The sequence below is a fragment of the Rattus norvegicus genome, chromosome 1 (genome assembly GCF_036323735.1).
Source record: "Rattus norvegicus strain BN/NHsdMcwi chromosome 1, GRCr8, whole genome shotgun sequence".
Lineage (NCBI taxonomy): Eukaryota > Metazoa > Chordata > Mammalia > Rodentia > Muridae > Rattus > Rattus norvegicus.
This window is the reverse complement of record NC_086019.1, coordinates 224,665,734-224,685,731: the sequence shown is the minus strand read 5'-3', so window position 1 is coordinate 224,685,731 and position 19,998 is coordinate 224,665,734. Positions and strand designations below refer to the sequence as shown.

Genomic DNA, 19,998 nt, shown 5'->3' with positions numbered 1-19,998 from the left:
AGCCCAGGAAAGAAGTAGCGATCTCTGCAGATAGAGTTTACCCTTCATCCACCTCCACATGACCTGTGGAAGTTTGTAGGAAGTGCACTGTGAACATCAGTTGCTGAGGGATGACACATGGCTAGAGAAGCGGGACCATGAAAGAAAGGTAGAGGAATGCCCTCAGTTAGGAAGCCAAGGAGGAAGGCAGTGGGCAATGGGAAGACAGAGCAGGGGAGGTGCCTTCTAAGAGGTCCCGAATGAAAGGATGTGTCCACTGGGTCTATGGCAATGAGGCGTTCTATCCAGCAGGGTGGGAATGAGTGGAGTTCTTAGCCCGTTCTCCTGCTCTATTTCACATTGGGATTCAGTTGGGTTGTGATCCCATGCAGGACCAAATGCAAAGTCATTGCCTGCACTTCTGCTTCTGCTAAGTTTCCTATCTGTCTGTCCTCTCTCTCTCCATTTTTTTCTCACCAACATATTGTAGTTAGGACACAGATCTAGGGTCAAAGATCTTGGTACCCTAACGGCATTACTTCTAAGCTGGAATATAGGGGATCTTTCTCTGCCTGTTTCTTCATGTGTGAAGGGAGATAATAACATTATTTCCTCCTCACAGAATTGCTGTGAGAATTAATTAAAATAGCACTGACATAGGTTACATTGATTAATAAATAAGAAATGTCACTAAGCCTTTTTTTTAAGTTGTCTTAACCTTCATTAACTCATTTCAGTCTATTAATTTCTTTTCATGGATGCTGTTACTTTCAAACATGTTTGATTTTAGAAAGGAAATGATTACTACCATGTGTGTGTGTGGCACGTGAACACGCACACACACACACACACACAGGCACATGCACAGGCACACTTAGACTTTTATTTCTCTACTAGTCAGTGAGCTCTTTAGATACAGTTCAGAGCTCCATTTAAGTAAATGTCCCTAGCACAAAGCATAGTAGATGTTAAACTAGAGGTACAAAGAGCCTAGGTAGAAGAATACATTTGAGAGAGATAGAGATAGAGATAGAGATAGAGATAGAGATAGAGAGAGAGAGAGAGAGAGAGAGAGAGAGAGAGAGAGAGAGATTAGTACTTCCAAATTCTCACAGGAACGAAAGTGAGTGGAGAGACAGAGGTGCTCATGTTGTGATAGAAACGAAGTGGTATTGAATAGTCATGACAGTGTCAGCCACTGAACAAGCAAAGGGGGCCTACAGAGGAACAGGACCTGTGGAAGGGATGTCTGTATGCTCCAGAGTTTGAAATATTTTTAGAAAATTCTTAAAAAGATAAGCCACTTTAAAACGAATTTGCAAATAGCAATGTGGTTATTTGTTGCTCGTACTTATAGCTCAGTAGGTATCGATTAAACAGACAAGTAAAAGAAATGAATCATTGATTGGTTTTGTACCATTTTGCCCTTCATACCAGAGGGGTGGAATTTACCAGCTTAGAGGGAAGGCAGAAAGAGACTCTGGGAACTAGGGACCTAGTCCCTGAACACAAGAATACTGTTTTGAAATGACTGAACAGTATCTTGACTTGATAGAGAGGCAACTGGTAGGAACCCAGGAGTAGGTGGGCATAGGGCTGTAAATTCAAAATAAAAATGGATGGCTAATTCAATAAACTAATGATTAAAGCCATTCCTGAGGTGTTTTGTTGCTGCTGTTTATTTGAAAGAGTGTCTCCATATATCCCGGCTTCCCTGGAACTTGGAGTAATCCTCCTGCTTCTGTCTCTCTAGTGAAGGGATTATAGGTATGGTCCACTGTATGCGTATACCCCATCCCAGAGGGTTTTCATAAGCTTCTCCCTGTAACGTTTCTGTATGATGATAAGGTCCAAGGTGTGGCAGAGGTGGGTGGCCAGAGAGTGAACATCTGAGAGCAGCGGGTTAGAAGGGGTCAATAAGCTGAGGCTGAGAGACTGGGAAGGGTTATTAGTGTGAGTTAGGTGGGGATTGAAGTGATTTGGGCTGGTAGACCCACTGTGCTGATAAACGTGGAGTTGGCCTCACGTTTCAATTCTCCTTGGATAAATGTAGACATTATCTCTGCTTTCCACTACGGTGTGCTATTATTTGCACTGCAGGTCCTGTACCAACTTATGGGATAAAGACAGACACAGAGCTGATTGCTTTCAACTCCCAGTGTGTGTGGGTTTTTTTTTTTTTTTTTTTTTTTGGTTCTTTTTTTCGGAGCTGGGGACCGAACCCAGGGCCTTGCGCTTCCTAGGTAAGCGCTCTACCACTGAGCTAAATCCCCAGCCCCGTGTGTGTGGGTTTTTTCCCCCTTTATTTGACTTAAAATCTGAAGATTGCACTGAGCTCTGAATATAGAAGGAACCGAGTACATGGAGATTGTTAGACTAGAAATAATACTAAAGTTATTTTTCTTTCGGTGTTATAACTTTTCCTGGGGAGCCAGGAACAAATGTCTCTTCATCCCAGGTAGGGCACACATGACAAACCAAAGACCTCTCTTCTATTTCAATGTCTTTTATTGGACTAGTGCGTTTACTGGGGTTACTGAGAGTAGCAGGAATGAGGGGTTATTTGCAGAAGTGTGAATGACTCAAAGGCATCTGCATCACCAAAAAAACCCGTCTAAGCACTGTTGACCACTCAAGAAAACTGTCTGCCTGGAGCTCCCTGTACAACTTGCCGTCAGGCCCAGGGGAGCGTCTTCTCTCTGATAGATTACTGCTTGGAGAAGGGTTTGTGAATCTTGTAACTCGGAGTTTCCTGAGCCTTGTGAGTTTCATTAGTTTCCTGGGTCTTATGACTCAAGTTTTTTCCTTCAGAAAGGACGGGTTCAATCTGGAGGCAGTAGCTACATCACGTTTGGTTTTGAGGGACGGCTACTTACGGTGGAGCCAGGATTCCCTGCTTCTCTTTATGGAGTCTAGGCTGACTTCAAACTCATAGTGATCCTCCTGTGTCTGGGTCCCATGTAGGGATTACTGATCAGGTGTTTTCTATCACACCAGCTGTAAAGTACGATGTCACATATATTTACTACAGTTTAGGTAACCATATAGCCTGCTTTCCATCTCTGAATTATGATGAAAATTTATTAATTTATTCACATGTCACATAGCCTGCCATATATATGTATGTATATTAATATATATGTATATTAAATGTATATTTAACGTAGCACAATGAAGCAGGGTTCTGAACATGTTGCTTTATGTACTCTTGCCCTAAGTTTTACTGCCTATTGGATATGGATTTTAGATTTATTTATAGAGTGTCCTTCTTAGAACCATTTCTTTTTTCACGTCAGATGGGTAACGTGTGACATCAGAACAAGGTGTGAGGGAGGAATGTCACTGATGTGAACATCCAATCCTCATGTTTAGGAGACAAAAAGATCAGTAATATATAGCATTTTAAGATTACTCTATGCAATAGGTTAATCTTGTTTGCATTTGTATGTTAATCTGTATGTTAATTTAGAGTTAGAATTACTAAAGAAACATTAAGTTCCTAGTGTAATTTTCTATGCATTATCTGAATGGTTAATTCTCTCTTGGGAAAATTACATTTTGGATACCATGCCAACATTGAAATCAGATTTATTAAAAGCAGGCCTTTTCGTGATGGCTTTCCCAGCATTCCAGTAAGCCGAGCTTTCTCTCTCCCTCTCTCTCTCTCTCTCTCTCTCTCTCTCTCTCTCTCTCTCTCTGTGTGTGTGTGTGTGTGTGTGTGTGTGTGTGTTCAGGGTGAAAGAACTTTGAAACTGAAGAAAAACTTATTGGTAGGGCTGATTCTTTTGTAATAATATTCATAGATAAAAGATTTGGTGTTCTTCTATACTGAGACAGTTACAGCTGTGAAAATATTGCATTCTCTCCATATTGATGTTCCCAGGCTTCTGTCTTGTTTTCTCTAATTGAAATTTCTCAACCAAAATAAAGCTTGGTCATGCACACAGGTTAGAATAGAGTGCAGGGAGCGGGGAGATAATCCCAGAGCCTTTAACATTATAGTCAGATATCCGTAACTCCAAATTAGATGGGTACTGCTTGCTTGTGGTGGTGTTAACTGTAGGTTTAGGCACCTCTCCTTTGGGCACCCTGCATTTCTGACAAATTAAGGCCCCCTCTTTGGGATTAGTCTCATTAATAAGAGAATTTAAAAATGGACTCAGGGGAAACTCAAAGACACTTTTTATTAGAGTTTGGGAGAAGAAAGAAGGGCAAGCAAGTTGTAAAAAGCACCGAGGAGCTTTGGGAGAGAATCTGTGGAGAAAGGAGAGAGGAAGCAGTTCCTGCCTTTTGAGTTAGGCTGGGATGCTCAGCAGTGGAGATCAGCAAGCAGCCCTGTGGCAGCAAACACCAGCGTAGTGGGAGGTGGAGAGCTTCAGAAAGAGTAGGCAAGCCTGGAGTGTCATAGAGAACATGCCTAGATGTCAGCCATTATCTGAAAGACAGATGGAAAGTAAGAAAAAGTTATGCATTTTTTTGAATAATGACTAAGAAAATGGGAGGAATTAACAGAGTTATGTAGCCATTTTCAAAACTTGGTCAGTGACTTTTGTTGTCTTATTAACCCAAACTATCCAGCCAACTTCTCTCTTTAATCTCTAATCATCAAGACTATTTATTCTAGGTACACTAAATGATTGTGTGTGTGTGTGTGTGTGTGTGTGTGTGTGTGTGTGTGTGTGTGTGTGTGTGCGCATGTGTGAGGATGTGTATGTATGTGTTGGAGGTGGAAATAGAAGCAAGCATAAATATCAATGCTTTCTACGAAAAAAGTTGTAGCTTAGGATTTGTTGCAGGGACCTTGAAATTGCTATGCTAAATGATTATTCTGTTTATGCAAAATTCACATTTACAAATCTGTTGAAGCAGAAGGGAAGAGTTGATGAGTAATGTTAATCAAAATGTCATTTAATTCACTGTTATGTCCTCTCTCTGTTTTCTAAGAAAGGGTCAGATATCCCAGACTGACCTCAAACACTATGTAGACCAAGTATGACCCTGAATTCCTGCTCCTCCTGACTCTACCTCCCAAGTGCTGGGATGTACAGTCATTTGAAACTATCCATAGTGGTATTTCCCTTTTCAGTATCTCTGGATAAACCACTGGATAATGCATGTCTTAGTTAGGATATTTATGCATGTGATAAAACCCAGTGTCCAAAAGCAACTTTGGGTGGAAAGAATTTATTTCACCATATAGTTCTCAGATCACACTCCATTACTATGGGAAGTCAAAGCAGGAATGTGGGGGTAGGAGCTGAAGTAGAAGCCACAGAGGAACATTGCTTACTGGCCTGCTTCTAAAGGCTTGGTCAACCTACTTGTACAACTCAGGACCACCTGTCTAGGGGTTGCACTGCCCACAGTGGGCAGGTCATCTCCACATCCTTCATTAAACAAGACAATGCACTACAGACTTGCCTACAGGTCATTCTGATGGAGGCTTTTTTAAAATTCAAATTCACTCTTCCCAGGTATATCTAGGTTGACAAAGCACACCTAACAAGAACAATATACTTTGTATGAGTAAAGTGTATGATATCATCTATCTATTAAGCCCTGGGGGTGATTAATAGGTACCTGTTTGTCAACCATTCTGGTAAGCTTAACCCTGCTACATTTGCTTGTTCTGGTTAAGTTTATCTTAGATTGGGAGAAGGCACACTATAAACCTTAGTGACATAAGTAAAATAACTTGTAAGTGCTCTTAGAAAGCACATACCTTAGTAGATTAAAAACCGATGTAGAGGAGAGTGAGCACTTTTGAGACAAAAGCCAAAGAAGCTCATGCAGGACAAAACAGTGAGTTAAGTACCTAAATGGTAAGAAGGAGCTATCCTTGCTAAGAGGAAAACTCATAGCCCCAAGTGCCTGCAGAAAGAAACAGGAGAGAACATATATCAGCAGCTTGACAGTACACCTAAAACTCTAGAACAAAAAGAAGCAAATACACCCAGGAGGAGTAGAAGGCAGGAAATAATCAAACTTAGAGCTGAAATCAACCATGTAGAAACAAAAAGGACCATAGAAAGAATCAACAGAACCAAAAGTTGGTTCTTTGAGAAAATCAACAAGGTAGATAAAGCCTTAGCCAGAAAAATGAGAGGACACAGAGAGTGTGTCCAAATTAACAAAATCAGAAATGAAAAGGGAGACATAACTACAGATTCACAGGAAATTCAAAAAATCATCAGATCCTACTACAAAGTCTATAATTCAACAAAACTTGAAAATCTGCAGGAAATAGACAATTTCCTAGACAGATACCAGGTACCAAAGTTAAATCAGGAACAGATAAGCCATTTAAACAACCCCATAACTCCTAAAGAAATAGAAGCAGTCATTAAAGGTCTCCCAACCAAAAAGAGCCCAGGTCCAGACGGGTTTAGTGCAGAATTCTATCAGACCTACATAGAAGACCTCATACCAATACTATCCAAATTATTCCACAAAATTGAAACAGACAGAGCACTACCTAATTCCTTCTATGAAGCCACAATTACTCTTATACCTAAACCATATGAAGACCCAACAAAGAAAGAGAACTTCAGAACAATTTCCCTTATGAATATCGACGTGAAAATACTCAATAAAATTCTGGCAAACTGAATCCAAGAATACATCACGATCAAGTAGGCTTTATCCCAGGTATGCAGGGATGGTTTAATATACAGAAAACTACCAACGTAATCCACTATATAAACAAACTGAAAGATAAAAACTACATGATCATTTCATTAGATGCTGAGAAATCATTTGACAAAATTCAACACCCCCTCATGATAAAAGTCCTGGAATGAACAGGAATTCAAGGCCGATACCTAAACATAATGAAAGCCATATACAGCAAACCAGTTGCTAACATTAAACTAAATGGAGAGAAGCTTGAAGCAATGCCACTAAAATCAGGGACTAGACAAGGCTGCCCACTCTCTCCCTACTTATTCAATATAGTTCTTGAAGTCCTAGTCAGAGCAATCAGACAACAATAGGATATCAATGGTATACAGATTGGAAAGGAAGAAGTCAAAATATCACTATTTGCAGAAGATATGATAGTATATTTAAGTGAACCCAAAAGTTCCACCAGAGAACTACTAAACCTGATAAACACCTTCAGCAAAGTGGCTGGGTATAAAATTAACTGAACAGTAGCCTTCCTCTACACAAAAGAGAAACAAGCTGAGAAAGAAATTAGGGAAACGACACCCTTCATAATAGTCCCAAATAATATAAAATAGCTTGGTGTGACTTTAACCAAGCAAGTGAAAGATCTGTATGATAAGAACTTCAAGCCTCTGAAGAAAGAAATTGAAGAAGATCTCAGAAGATGGGAAGATCTCCCATGCTCATAGATTGGCAGGTATATTATAGTAAAAATGGCCATTTTACCCAAAGCAGTCTACAGATTCAATGCAATCCCCATCAAAATTCCAATCCAATTCTTCAGAGATTTAGACAGAATATTTTGCAAATTCATCTGGAATAACAAAAAACCCAGGATAGCTAAAACTATCCTCAACAATAAAAGAACTTCAGGGGGAATCACTATCCCTGTACTCAAGCAGTATTACAGAGCAATAGTGATAAAAACTGTATGGTATTGGTAGAGAGACAGTCAGATAGACCAGTGGAATAGAATTGTAGACCCAGAAATGAACCTACACACCTATGGTCACTTGATTTTTGACAAAGGAGCCAAAACCATCCAATGGAAAAAAGATAGCATTTTCAGCAAATGGTGCTGGTTCAGCTGGAGGTCAGCAGGTAGAAGAATGCAGATCGATCCATGCTTATCACCCTGTACAAAGCTTAAGTCCAAGTGGATCAAGGACCTCCACATCAAACCAGATACACTCAAACTAATAGAAGAAAAAGTGGGGAAGCATCTCGAACACATGGGCACTGGAGAAAATTTCCTGAACAAAACACCAATGGCTTAGGCTCTAAGATCAAGAATTGACAAATGGGGTCTCATAAAACTGCAAAGCTTCTGTAAGGCAAAGGACACTGTGGTTAGGACAAAACAGCAACCAACAGATTGGGAAAAGATCTTTACCAATCCTACAACAGATTTTTTTATATCGAAAATATACAAAGAACTCACTAAGTTAGACTGCAGGGAGACAAATAACCCTATTAAAAATGGGGTTCAGAGCTAAACAAAGAATTCACAGCTGAGGAATGCCGAATGGCTGAGAAGCATCTAAAGAAATGTTTGACATCTTTAGTCATGAGGGAAATGCAAATCAAAGCAACCCTGAGATTCCACCTCACACCAGTCAGAATGGCTAAGAACAAAATCTCTGGTGACAGCAGATGCTGGCAAGGATGTGGAGAAAGAGGAACACTCCTCCATTGTTGGTGGGATTGCAAACTGGTACAACCATTCTGGAAATCAGTCTGGAGGTTCCTCAGAAAATTGGACATTGCACTACCTGAGGACACAGCTATACCTCTCTTGGGCATATACCCAAAAGATTCTACAACATATAAAAAAGACACATGCTCCACTATGTTCACAGCAGCCTAATTTATAATAGCCAGAAGCTGGAAAGAACCCAGACGTCCTTCAACAGAGTGATGGATACAGAAAATTTGGTACATCTACACAATGGAATACTATTCAGCTATCAAAAACTTTATGAAATTCATAGGCAAATGGATGGAACTGGAAAGTATCATCCTGAGTGAGGTAACCCAATCACAGAAAAACACACATGGTATGCACTCATTGATAAGTGGATATTAGCCCAAATGGTCAAATTATCCTAGATGCACAGAACACATGAAACTCAAGAAGGATGACCAAAATGCAGATGCTTCACTCCTTCTTCAAAAGGGAAACAAGAATACCCTTAGGAGGGGATAGGGAAGCAAAGTTTAGAACAGAGGCTGAAGGAACACCCATTCAGAGTCTGCCCCACATGTGGCTCATACATATATAGCCACCAAACTAGATAAGGTGGATGAAGCAAAGAAGTGCAGGCTGACAGGAACCGGATGTAGATCTCTCCTGAGAGACACTGCCAGAATCTAGCAAATACATAGGTGAATGCCAGCCGAAAACCACTGAACTGAAAATGGGATCCCCATTGACAGAATCAGAGAAAGGACTGAAAGAGCTGAAGGGGCTTGAGACCCCATATGAACAACAATGCCAAGCAACCAGAACTTCCAGGGACTAAGCCACTACCCAAAGCCACTACCCAAGGTTGGACTGACCCTGGGCTCCAACCTCATAGGTAGCAATGAATAGTCTAGTAAGGGGACCAGTGGAAAGGGGAAGCCCTTGGTCCTGCCAAGACTGAACCCCCAGGGAATGGGATTCTTCGGGGGAGGACAGTAATGGGGGGAGGATGGGGCGGGAACACCCATATAGAAGGGGAGGAGGAGGGGTTAGGGGGATGTTGGCCTGGAAATCGGGAATAACATTTGAAATGTAAATAAGAAATACCCAATTTAATATAGATGAAAAAGAAAGGAGCTATCTACAAAGCTTTCTGCAGGGGGGTGAGCTCAATACAGAGGAGGTTGCACACACAAAATCCCCAAGGAGTTGACCACAAATGTAACAAGAAAGCTATGGTAGAGCTTGACATTGCTGTTAGCACTTCCCTGTTCTGAAGTCACCAGGAGTTCTGGTATCTGATACATGAATGCCTTTGGCATTTTCATGATTTTTTCCCACTTGTCTTGAAATACTTGCACCATTTTGTATCCTACTCTGCCTCTTAAGTGCCTAACTGAGCATTGTTCCCTAGATGTCCTCCATGATTTCCTGCTTCTATACCTGTCTTTGTGCTCAGAATGCTCAGCTAACCATTGCTCCTCAAAATACTAAGTTATCTCAAAGTCACTTCTTTATCTGCCCTGAAAGTATAGCTAAACCCAGCATATAGGCACAATTCCTGTGAACCTTCGAACAAACCAATCCCTATTGTGCTTTCTCTTTTGGGACTTACTGTAGTTGGGTTTCAATTCCTTGGTTTCCTCCTTGGGGGCGGGAGGGGGGTGGTAATTATTATGCTATTTCATAGCATGCTGAATGGTGCTATGAAATGACTCTAGAAACAGTCAATATACTAGTTAAATCCTAAAACACTTATAGACACGTGCAATTTGTACAAAATAAATCTGAACACTAGAGAAAGTTTCTAAAATGTTTATAACACAGCCAATGAGGAAGACTGGTTAGGACATAATATGTTTGATAAAGAGGTGGAGTTAAAAAATCAATGATACGCCGGTACATTAAAACTCTGGCTTCCTGGGTAATAACCAACACTTATCTCTTACTGTTTCTGACCTTGGCATTGTCCTTGAGGTCATTCTGTTTTTGACTCTCAGCTTTATCTGTGTGATCATCGAAGTACTCAGAATGACAGTATCCAGTGTGAGAGCCAGGTCCCAGTTCACCCTGGGAACAGACTTGCTTCTCCATGGATATCAGTGAGCACCAAGAGCTTCCTGGCTGTCATAACTGCTCTGAATATGGCCCTGGAAGTCTTGTGTCTGCTGGGACAGTGAAAAGAAAAAAGCATAGAGCCTTCCCGTCAAAGAACTGGCTAATGATGAGAAAAGAGTTTCAGGTCACAGGCAGATCTACTGTCTGCGCAGAAACAGTGCAATGGGAAAAAAAGCAAATGCAGCATATTGAAGGTCCTTGAAGCTTCCTGAAAGATAGCAGTGAAATCTTCTGATGGCCATAGACACAGGGCAGGGCCAAGCCGGATTGGTTGTTTTGGAAGGCCAAAACTCTGAATCTTCATGAGAGGGAGGATTGGATTGCAGACTCCAGAACAAACAGACATAAATTAGTCCTCTAGCTTAGACCATAAGGAGTGGCTTCTGAAATATCCTGGGAGATAGGAAACAAACTCAGGACAAATAGAACAAACATTCATTGGGAGTTAACTCCCTTTAATTACAGAAAGAACATTCTCTTGGTTGAGTGACATGGCCGGAAGCCAATCTCTCAAACGAGATGGGTCTCCCCGTTTGACCTATCTAGGGCTGTCAGATCCAAGCCTCAAATGACCAGGCCCTCAGGCTCAGACACATAGAAGGGAAGATGAGTGATTTCCTGGGTTTCACGAGAGAGAGAGAGAGAGAGAGAGAGAGAGAGAGAGAGAGAGAGAGAGAGAGAGAGAGAGAGAGAGAGAGAGAGGAGAATAAGTTTTCCCATGCGATGTGTGAGTTAAGACTAGAGCAATTTCTTCCTCTGACACGATGCATCTCAGTGCAAAGACCCATCCATTCTTTTTGTTTGGACTCTGTCTTCTCCTCTCCTGGCCATTCAGCGGTCAGGACTTCAGTCACCCTCTCTTTTTCTTCCTTGCAAATGGACCCCTGTGTCCATTTTCAGTGTCTGAAAACTGTCAGGCTCAGATCCTGCCTCTTCACTCACATGACTCAAATTATCTGTGGGCTAAAATCTCTAGCATTCATCAAGCACGCAGGTGAACTTTCCTGTTTTCTTTCTTTCTATTTGTCATGATTTCCTTCCCGGTTACAGAGAGACAGGGAGAGGGAGAGAGAGAGGAGGAGTGGGAAGAGAGAGTGGGAGAGGGAGAGGGAAAGAAAAGGGGGAGGAGAGGGGAGAGGAAAATGGAGAGGAAGAGGGAGGGAGAAAGGGAGGGAGGGAGAGAGGGGGAAGGAGGAGGGAGGAGGGAGGAGATGGAGATGGAGACGGAGACGGAGACGGAGAGGGAGAGAGAACAGTAATATAGTAGTTCTGGGTACTGAACCTAGAGCCTTCTTTCAGGCAAGAAAACTATCACTGAGCTCTACCAGCCTTTTCGTATCTTTTATTTTGAGACAGGATGTCACTAAGTATCCCAGACTGGCTTGAACCCACTCTGTAGTCATGGCAGATCTTGAATTTGTGATAATCTTGCCTCATCCTCTTGGTGTCTGGTCTATCCAGTAATTCCTTTAATGACAGGGTTCCAGTCTGGTGTACCTTCAAATGCCATGTGACATCTAGAAGGATGCTCAGCAGTTAAAATGGCCTCAGAAGTGTATTCTGCAGTGGACAGATGACAAGTCATATGGACAGCTCGAGCCATTGCTGCCCACAGTGTGAGAAGTTATGGATTTTTGGAGTTACGTGTGCACAAGTGAAATGTGAACAGAAGTGACACATGTCCCTTCACTAACAGTCAGTGAGTGACTCCTGGTGATGGTCATCTGTCTGGGTGACTGGCAGACCTCCAGGTAGTAGATACTTCATTAGTCTGGGTTCTTGAGGGGGTGTCTCACAAGGAGCTAGTACACAGTGGGCATATGACACAAGCTAGAGATAACCTTGGTGGTTTCAATTGCTTATTTTCTTGGGTCATCTGTTGTTGCAGCTGAACCTGGTGGATTAATACAAAAATCCAAATCTTAATGGTTTCTTTCTTAATCTTGTACACGATATAAAATAAGATCTGTGATAGAAGGGGGAGTTGATTAGTACAAGAATCCTTGTTTTAGAGAAAGTCCTAAGTAATCTATATTAATGAACAACAACATATTTCCTAAACCAGAAAATCAGAAGGCAGATAGCTAGGTCTTTGCATAGATGTGGACTCTAGATTCCCTTGTGTAGAGATTTGTACTCCCTGAAAGGAGTTTGGAAGATCCAGAGAGCTCAGTTGCTCTAATAAGTTGCTTTTCAACCAGCTTACTATACTGAGACTTGGAGTGTGAGTTCAGGTGTAGCTGTTTAGGACTGAAACCTGTTCAAAATTTTAGGGCTTTTTTGTAATCCCTACTCTTGGGAAGGAAAACATTTAGTGTGTCACAGGTTATCCTTTAATGTTCCCTATCAAATAAACTTGTTTGCTTTTGTATTTTATATTTGAAATAAATTGTTCTTCTAGTGCCAGCTACTTGAAGGGCTGTGGCTAGAGGATCATTAAAGTGTGGGCATTCTGGGCCACTCTGCAATATAGTGACACTTCAGCTCAGAAGAAAGATTGCTAAACAGGGGCAGAGCCGTCTTGCTGCTTGTCCATAGCGCCTGCTTGTGCTTTCCCCAAGACCTTACTGTGCTGTAGCACCCACTGCTGCAGAAGCCATTTGAGTCTGTGGTCTCTTTCCAGGGGATGCTCTGCTCTCCTGGTTGGAGACCTGGCTTCATGTCATGTGGGAACTTGCACTCCCTGATTTTCGATTTTCGTGATGCAGACACAGTAGGGAGTATCTGAGATGTGAAAAGCGATGGCCCAAGTCGAGTCTCCAACTGTTGAACAGAGTCCAAAGCAGCAGATTTTTCTTCTTTGGCAAGAAGGAGCTGAAGCAATGTGCAAGGATTTGGTTTGCCGATTCCCAATCTGCTAAAAGCTGGAGTACCTTAAAATGGGGAGCATGAGTGCTTCATAATGGATAAAATACTCTGGAGGTCCTGGGCCTTGCTGTCTTAGGCAAGCTGAGCACGGTGAGGCTTAATGGACTTGTAGGTTTTGTTTTCTTAAGTTAACATGCTGCATGTGGAATACACACTTCCATATTCTTTTACTAATAAAGATATAACTACTTCACTCAAGAAAAAAAACCTGGAAACTAAAGACAGTGGTAAACCCTGAAAGGCTTTTCAGCTACTCTCTACCCTGGAGCGTGGAGGCAATGTTCAGTAGTCATGCACTGATTTCACTTTGAGTCTTCCCCATTGCCAGCATTCTGTCCTTATCCGTTCATTGAAAACGTTTTCAAATACCCACACTCTAAAGGCCATCCCAAGCGACACACCCTAGCAGTGACATACACTAGCACTGCGCTTGGGAATTTTCATGCTCAAGTGCAGTATATTTTCTCACCAGAATAAATTGCTCATCCCTCCTTGCCTCAAAATCACACTCCCTATTTCTTTGGGGGCTGTGAATTCACTGGTAGATTACTTAGCATTTCCTGGGGCTTCCCTAACCTACGATGGCTTTTCTCATTGTCTGGAATTGCTGCCATAGTGTGCAAATCCCTTTTAATTTTCTGTTTGTGTTTTCTTTGTAAACATCCCATAGATCAAAGAAAGTTATAGTACTAATCAAAACTTCAAGACATGGAGATATAAGCTTCATCTCCTGGTAAGGGGACACATGAATTGTTGTGTCCAGATTTTTCAGGGCTACGGTTAATTGGATAGACAAAGGCGTGTGATGGTAAGGAAATAGAAAATAGGGAAAGGAAGCTGGGATGCTAGTGCAGTCATGTGGGTTAAGCACTTGAGAAATAGAGGCAAGAGGATCAGGAGTTTAGGGCCATCCTGGGCTACGTAAGACCTTGAGATGCAAGGAAGGGAATGGGGAGGAGAGGGGAAAGAAGAGAAGGGAGGGAGGAAGGAAAGAAGGAAGGAAGGGTGAAAGAAAGGAAAGAAGGAAGGGCCAAACTAATCAGGGAAGGGAGAAAATAAATCAAAAGCAATGAAAGGGGAATATCTAGGAAATCTCTTCAGTTGCAAATAGTTGATTAAAGAAATGTCATGCAGGAGGTGTCTTAGTTAGGGTCTCATTGCTGTGACTAAACGCCATGACCACTGCAACTCTTATAAAGGAAAACATTTAATTGGGGCTGGTTTAAAATCTGGAGTTTAGTCTATTATTATGGGAGGAAGCATGGTGGCAGGCAGGTAGACATGGTGCTAGAGAGGTATCTGGGAGTTCTGCCTCTAGATTGGTGAGCAGAAGGAAGAGAAAGTGGTGACACAGTATAGATTGAACATTTGAAGTATCAAAGCCTGTCCCTAGTGACACAGTTCCTTGAAAAAGGCCAAAGCTAACTCCTAATCACAAGTCCTCCTCCACAAGTCCTAATCATTTCAAATAATGCCACTTGCTATGAGCCTGTGGGAGCCATTTTTATCCAAACCACCACAGAATGTGAGGAAACAAAGGGCCAAACCAGGTGAAGGGAAGGCATAAGTATACCTGAAAGAAAGATCGTGGGCCTTTGGGTTATCTTAGATGAATATGGAGATGTCCGTTGGTCCAGAATGAGCACAGGTGTGTTAGGTGACGACTTCAGGAGTCAGGCAGGTGAGTGGGGAGTGTACACCCATCCTGTAAGTGCCGTTTCTCCCATTTTAGTGCATTTCCATTATGCTGAGACGTTTGATTCTGATTTCGTAGATCTGAGATTCTCTAGATGCAGTAGACAGAGTGCTCAGAGATTAGCACTTCTAAACAGCTCTCAGCTGTAGCACCAATGTTGCTGAGAGTGGCCCTGGTTTTCTCTGTGTGAGGAGGGTGGTCCTAAGGATGCTCTCAGTAGGTCCTGGGTTAGAATGTTTAAAGGCAGACATGTAACATAAAGGGTTGGCATTCTCATGCAGTCTAGTGTGAAGAACACGGGGTTTTGTTAGCGAAATCCCCCACAATGTTTACCCAGGGAACATTTTTCATTTCTTTGTTGTGAGCAACACACAGCAGGGCCTACTCTGGATTCTGCTCTTCCCAGTTTTCTACAGGTTTGTTCCAGAACACACATGCTTTGCCTCCTTGGAGTCATCCATGACCTGGTGACTAAAAGTCTTCCCATTCAGCCCCTCTTCCCTTAGTCCTTGCTCCAATGTCCCTGCTGTCAGTCCTGGCTGTGCCTCATTACAAAACGCCATAGAGTTGAATATCAGCTAGTGATTCCTGGTTTTAGATGGTAAGAAAATACTTGGTGCTTTCAAAAACACCTTCTGAGTGTGGCTTAATGGGCTCTTCCTGTAGCAACTTCTCTTATCTAAGCCTGTACTTCCTAATCATTATTCCTTGTCAACTTTGTTCTAAATATATTAAGTGGAAAATCCCAGAAGTCGAAATAAAGAACTTGTAGTATGTTAAATATTCTTATTATTAACTTTATTTGTATTATTATTAACTTGAAATGTCTCTTATTGTGCCCAATTTGCAAACTGAACTCTATTGTAAGTTATATTGTAGGAAATCATGGTGTATGCAGAGTTAGACCATCTGTTCTCTCAAGCATTCACCAGGGGTCTTTGAACACCATGGAGGATAGAGAAATGTGATTCACAACTCATGCTCAGAAACAGTGTGCTAAGCCCCCTTCCCCTGCATCCACTCTGGTCCCTTTTCTTGCCCTCTAAAAACATGAATCATTAGCTGATTTTCAACTCTATTGCATTTTGTAGTGAGATAGTCTGGCCGTTGCATAATAATAGTCTTTTGTATTTGGTATGGGAAAGAGCAGCAAATAGAATATCACGAGTAAGTACCGGGTGATATTGTGTGTCACAATACCTGTTATTGATTTGGAGTAGCCCTATTCATCCAGCAACTCGATAGGAAAACTTCAGAGTCTTACTTAGGATATAGGACCCTGGAAAGAGCCTGGAAAAGCAGGTCCCTCTTGGTTGTGTATTTCTGTTATGCCCTAGTGAACTTATGCATGTTTTTGTGTCTGGGCTGGACTGGAACATGGGGTGCATTTAAGAATTTTAATCTCATGTGTCTCAGTGGGAAATAACCTACAGTGTACATCTCAGAGTGGAACTCTATCTTCAACTCTTTAAAAAAAGAATTCTGCCTCTTTATTTTATCGGGGGTGGGGCTAAGTGACATCTCTATGACATGGTTTTATTTTGTTTTTTACATTTAAGCATTGCAGTTCTTAAATTGAATTTATTTATTTTTTTATTTTTTGACATCTGACTGAACTTCTCATGAGTTTTTTCCAAGCCCTTCTGATTCCTAGGACAAACTTTTCTTTCTGTTGCACGTGCAGACCTTACTTAAGAATCCTGAGGTGTTGTTTGCTTGCCTTCTTATTTTTGTGAGATGGTGTCTCTTTTTCACTCCGCCTAGTTTAGAATTCACTCTTTTCCCCACATCAAGCCGCTGGAAGTCTTCCACGTGTCTCTTGAGCGTTGAGGTTACAGGTGTGAGCTATCATACCTGACTTCCTATTTATTATTAAATGAGTTTTTAATATTAGTATTAGGGTCACAAAAGAAAAATAGAATAAGTAATTAGAGTTTTGAAATATTATTAGCAAATTGTGTCACAATGGACTGTATCACCGTGTACCAGGAATGGTTGTGTGCAACACTGACTTATAATATACTTAAACTAATTATTAACTCAACCAGATGTATTGACTTGAATGTTATCATAAAGGACTCTGAGATGTCAGGGTGACCAAGTTCTATAAAATTTATTGCTTGAGTATTGCTGGATCCAGTAATTCCAATAAGGCATTGCCTTTTGCCCCCAAACCACCACAATAAATAGGGTTGTTATGTACTATTGGGAAGAAAGTGTGCATGTGTTTTAAGTAATAATAATTCATTTGTTTTGAAATGGGTACTACTTTCAAAAGTCTGTATCTTTGGAAGAGCCCTGATATTATTCTTTTAAAGTATAAATATCCTTAGGTAATTAGACTCTTCTGGATTTTAGAGTTGAGAGCAGTAGACTTAGACCAGTGGTTCTCAACTTTCCTAATTCTGCAACCCTTTAATACAGTTCCTCATGCAGTGGTGACCCCCAACCATAAGATTATTTTGTTGCTACTTCATAATTGTTATGGATTGTCATGTAAATATTTTTGCAGATAGAAGTTTGCCAAAGGGGTCACGACCCATAGGTTGAGAACCACTGAGTTAGCCCCTTCTTCTACAATGTAGACAATGGAACCTAAAAAGAGGAATAGATATATTACTGTCCAGGTCTTCTGCAGACTTGAATTGTAGCATATTCTAAATGCTGATTACAAAAGAAAATTCTGAGAACTCCTTATAAAAAATATTCCAGTTGGCCTTCTATCCCAGCACATGGGAAGTAGGGACAGGAAAATCAGAAGTTCAGAGTCATCCTCATCTGTGTCATAAGTTTGACTACCTGGCCTACTGTCTTAATGGGCCAATAGCAGCAACAACAAAACCCAAAGAATGATGAATTGAAACACTGAGGTGCCTTTCTTACTATTGCAATCCTTAGTTGTATGCATATTTACATTCTGATGAAATGGTTCCACAGGTGAAAAGCACTAATCACGGAAGCCAAATGACCTAGTTCAACTAACTCAGTTAGAACCTAGTTAGAACTCAGTCTGTCCTGTGACCTCTGCACATGAGCCCGCACACGTCCCAGATGCACAATAATAAATAAATACAAATACTGAATCCACACATGAACTCAATGCTTATGGCATGCCCATCTTGCTAGATCCCTTGGACTTCTTTCCTGGGAAACTCAGAAGGCTCGTATTGGTGGGGGCAGATGTCATGTTGCCTTTTGCATAGGAATATGACCATGCTATCCTGGTGTCCTTTTACCTGTGACTACAGACTTAAGGTCCACAAGTTCAAAGACTTGAGGTGCTTCTCGTGTGGTTTGTGAAAGTTCTAGGGAGGGTATGGTGCTGTGTCCATCATGAGAAGCAGTATACGTTCTGTTTCAAGGTCTGTAATACAGCCACTACAGCAACAGGCTAGACACAGCACTGTAGCTAATGTAGTCACTGTAGAATTCCATTTAGCACGTTACATTTGAAATGGGAGTAAACGCTTGTAGCTGCAGGAACCAGTCTCCACCCTAGGTCTTTATCACCGTGGTTTATTGCGGCTTTAAATCTGTTTCACAATTTAGTTACAGAACCTTGGCACATTACAGCTGAGGGGGGAAGTTCTGCTCTTCATTTAAATTCCTTGCATCTACACTGGACATGCCATTTGGAAATCCAGTGTCACAAACATTAACACAGTTTATGGATTTATCTCCAATCCCATGGAAGCCCCATAGAAGCCTGATATCTATTAAGTGAACTTACTTTTTCTCCATTTATCTAGATATGAAATATTTGTGTAGATAAGCATATGTCTTCAGTTAACTGCAAAAAATGTGTAAACACTGCAATGATTCTTTTGGTAAAATACTGCATTGAGTTTATCTTTTATGTCAACAGTAAGTGCTTAGGAAAGATAAAGAGAGATACTTAAAACTCAATCTACAGGGCCAAATACATTTCCTAAACATCACTTCTGACTTTCTTGTATATACATGCAAACATTTACTTAGAGGCATAATGCCTATGTGAGGTCACTTTTATATATATATATAAAGCAAGCTGCTGGGATAAAAGTTCAATGGATTTTTTTCATGTTAAGAAAAAATTAATAAATTAATAAATAAGTAAACAAAAGTTGGGTACTTGATCCAAGCATAGAAATTGCTGAGATAAGATAATAATCTTGAAACTTATCAGGTCAAAATTGAATCCTCACTAAAAGCTTGACTGCGACTCAAAGCACAAGCTACAGAATTCTTTAGGTTTTTGCCTAAACCAGTGAGGACAGCACCGACTGCGGTGTCAGAAGCATTTTGTTGCTATCAGTTGCCCCTATTGTAAATGTAGGTCAGTGAGCAAATGTAGTGGGTATCAGTTCTATTGTGTGGGAAGTGGAGACACTAATCCTTTGCCGGTCTCTGTCCTCTCACTGTCTGGGTGGGTAAGTTTGTGTTAGGTAACCACTGTAGCCTGGGCTGTGATGCGGATGCTGCTAGTAGACCAGTGTTTCACAGCTTCGGAAGACACACAGCTTGAGCAATAAAAGCAGCCTAGAGAGGACACTTGGGAGGTCAGAAAGGACTCAGAGTTCTGAGGAGATGAGTTTTGAGGCAAAGTGGAAAATCTGAGGAGAGGTTGAGGCACAGGGAATGCCTGGTGAGTAGAACAGCAAGAACATAGGCACGGAGGCTGAGCGCCAGAGAAAGTGAAGGGGTTAGGAGGCGGCGGTCTGAGGCAGATGGGAGGAGAGCCGGTAGCCCCTCCTGAGCCAACCAAGTAAATGCAATTTTGATAATTTCATAAAAGCAGAAAGTAGGCAAGTTTTATAAAATGGTATGATATCATCTTTTAAGAATCACTTTATTGCATTTAATTTTTTTTCAAGTTCTGGGAATAGAATGCAGCACCTTCTGCATGCTTAAAGAATACTCTGGTACTGAGAGAAATCCCCAGCCATCTAACATCATCTTATATAAAACAAATATGAAAAAACACATGAAAGATGAGCTGTCCTGTTGA

General features: G+C 41.3%; 1 protein-coding gene and 1 pseudogene across 4 annotated transcripts in view; one reads left to right on the top strand and one right to left on the bottom strand.

Moving 5' to 3' along the window:
- Window positions 1-19,998, top strand: part of Pcsk5 (proprotein convertase subtilisin/kexin type 5) — a 430,528-nt gene that overhangs the window by 8,619 nt on the left and 401,911 nt on the right. The window lies entirely within an intron of this gene.
- On the bottom strand, window positions 3,270-3,364 carry LOC120100483 (small nucleolar RNA U13; annotated as a pseudogene).